We start from the raw sequence: 3,456 nt of genomic DNA on the forward strand, positions 1-3,456 counted from the left end.
CCCACTGTCTTTGCTCAAGAACAGCTCCCAAGCACCTACCTGTTAAACCCTACTATCCCTAGCCATGGCCTCAACTCTACCCCTTTCCCAAACCCTAAACCCACATTCTATCGTACTGCTACTCCTCTTGAAAAACTTGCCCTGGCCTCATTCCATGGTGGGTTGCTTATAGACATTTAGCCAACCCAAGCAGTTACTAAGCTTGTTAAATGGGTTTGAAGTGGGCGGGTGAGAATTTCGGTAGGGTCGGTTTTCAGGTGCATATGGGGCCCTTGTCTGGTAAGGATGATTCAATACAAAGTCACTTGTCAACTCTGCACTTTTATAGAGGATGTTTGCTAACTTGAAAGGGGCCACCTGTGAGCACCCGTACCGCTGCCATTGTGCCGATGAGTTTGAGTCACACACTTTGATATATGGTGGGTGGCATTTCCCAACATAAACTCTCATTTAGCTATTTTCTGGGATTTTCCTTTTATTTGCAGACCACTAAGCTCAATGTGATTTAGGGTTAGGGTTAGGGTCAGGGTTAGGGTTGTTTTAATTCAAATGGTTAGTGGCCTTGGGTGAAATTTTGTTAAATTTTAGAGATAGATTTTATTTGCTCACTGCTATAATAATTTACTGTATTTCATAACTAACTTCAGAGCTGACAAGTGACCCCCCCCCCACACCATCTCTCTCTCCTCCCGGACGACATAAGCCCTAGGACCATGCCTCAGGACTACCTAACCTGACGACTCCTGGGTGTCCACATCCCCAATCCACCTGGCCGTGCTGCTGATCCAGTTTCTGCTGTTCTGCCTGCAGCTATGGAACCCTGACCTGTTCACGGGACATGCTACCTTGTCCCAGACCTGCTGTTTCGACCGTCTCTCTCCCCCTCTGAAATGCTGGCCTGTTTGCATCCTCTAAAACCACTGTGATTATTATTTTACCCTGCTGGTCATCAATAAACGTTTGAATATCTTGAAGAACTTAATGGCCATGTACCCTTGTACAGCCAGAAGAGGGCTGGCCACCCCTCAGAGCCTGGTTCTTCTCTAGGTTTCTTCCTATGTTCCTGCCTTTCTAGGGAGTTTTTCCTAACCACTGTGCTTCTACATCTGCATTGCTTGCTCTTTGGGGTCATTGCTCTTTGGGGTCACTGACACAGAGAGGGTGCTGCCTACATACAGACTCAAAATCATTGGCCACTTTAATAAATGGATCACTAGCCACTTTAATAATGTTTACATATCTTGCATTACTCATCTCATATGTATATACTGTATTCTATACCATCTATTGCATCTTGCCTATGCCACTCAGTCATCACTCATCCATATATGTATATATATATTCTTATTCCATCCCTTTACTTAGATTTGTGTGTATTAGGTAGTTGTTATGGAATTGTTAGATTACTTGTTAGATATTACTGTGATTTCGCTACACTTGCATTAACATCTGCTAACCACGTGTATGTTACCAATATAATGTGATTTGATTTGATTTGGGTTTTAGGCTGGGTTTCTGTACAGTATAAGCACTTTGTGACAATTGCTGATTGAAAAAGGGCTTTATAAATACATTTGATTTATTGATTGATTGATTTCTGTCGGGCTAGAAAGGTTGTCAATTGTTAGATCTTTAATTTAATGTCTGTTATACTTTTGATTTAAAAGCAGGACATTATTTCTTCAGTTAACAATATAATTTCCCAACATGTACCCTTTAAAGGATGCGAAAGCCTGGAATTAATTTTCTGTTCCCCAATCAGAATGGTCTGATCCAAAGGTTGTTACTGGAAAGCAAAGTTTTTGGTGTACAAAATTGCTACATTATTATCTTCTCTCAGTGATGGTTGTAAATATATGGACCGCTGTAATTTAATTTCCTGTGTCTCATAAAGTGTATGTGTGTTCTCTGGAAAATCATAGGTTTGAGAAAGCTGAGTTTTATATACTCAAGTTGAATAAGTATTTTTTCTGCCACAAAAACTGTGTTGTGTACACTCAATATTTAGATAGCTGAGCTAATAGCAAGAAACTAGCCCTTTGAACACCTGCCCTCTGGAGCACTCAGAGTCATCGACGCTAATCATCTACAGCTTGCACAGGAATCTGCTGAACTTCCCTTTCACTTGACTTCATTTCCCTGCCTGTTGCTGTTGCCGCATTGTTTTCCCTTGTGCTTCCTCCTCCACATACATACTTTCTGTTAACACGCATATTTATTCTCTCTTGTAAGAGGCTACTCTGCCCTCCTGATTGGATATTGATTGTACTGCACAGTTTAAATGGCCAACCCCCCTTGTCTGTTTTAAATTTCCTTTCCCCTTCAAACTTCACTAAATGGGTCCCCATGTGTTTGGAAGAAGCTCACCTGCTCATATTTGGACTCATCAGAGGCTATTAGCATTCCAAAGGCTGTCTCCACTCTCCCCAGGACATGTAGCTGCTATCTGCACTCCACTTGCTGGAAACACAATCTTCATGAAGATAACATTAGATTTAGCGCCTGTTTACTTAGTGCTGAAAACAGGACAATTATACTGTATCTGGAACAGTCAGGGTCCCTGGTGGCTCATGGCCAGTCTATCTATAGACAGCATTGGGGGTTCATGATTTCCTTAAGTAGATCATGGAGCAGTGGAGTGGTGTGAACATGTGATTGTGGTGATATTGTGGAGTTGCAATATAGGAGCCGTATGTTGCAACTGCTGACTTATCAAGTATACAGGTAGCGGAAGCTTGGCCATTTGAAGTTCCTTTGCGTAAAGATACTCACAGTAATGAATGATGAGATGTCTTTGTTTGGCAGTGTATGAAACTGGTCGAAAAGTAATTACAAATGTTCCTTTGACACCACATCTCTGTAAAAGGTTTGGAGTGAGTAACCAATGTGTCAGAGGATCAGAGAAAACAATAGTCTCGCTAGTATCATCTGGCAAGCGTTCTGTATAGGAGAGCACATGTTCTGTATGACGACCACTGTTATTAAACACATTACACGCTCTAGGCAAGGGTTAAAACAGGAAATGATAGGGGCTTATTGTACTTTATTTTAGTCAAACATTGCTTCTGATAAAACTATGATGAGTAATTTGTAAATGGGAAAGATGCCATACTTCCCTGCGGTTCCTTTCATCCTTTGTGACTCAACAAACATATCTCATTTTGTATTATGGTGGCGGATGTGGTGGAAGGCCACATGGATGGTTGACTTCCTAGGAGTCATGAGTGAGGATGTTTGGCAAGGTGTGTTTAACGATACATGTTCTTATTCAAAGAAGCTCACATCTGCAAAACAAATCATTCTTAGATATTGGCAGCCACTCTACCGCTGTGCAAAGCTTCACATAATTTACTCATTATACTGTATATATTGAGTAAATTATGTGAGGCTAAACTAAATTTGATTAAACCATGAGCTAAATATAGTAGGCAACACAAATAGGAGACTGAGATGTGT

Source organism: Oncorhynchus masou, chromosome 1 (genome assembly GCF_036934945.1).
Source record: "Oncorhynchus masou masou isolate Uvic2021 chromosome 1, UVic_Omas_1.1, whole genome shotgun sequence".
NCBI lineage: Eukaryota > Metazoa > Chordata > Actinopteri > Salmoniformes > Salmonidae > Oncorhynchus > Oncorhynchus masou.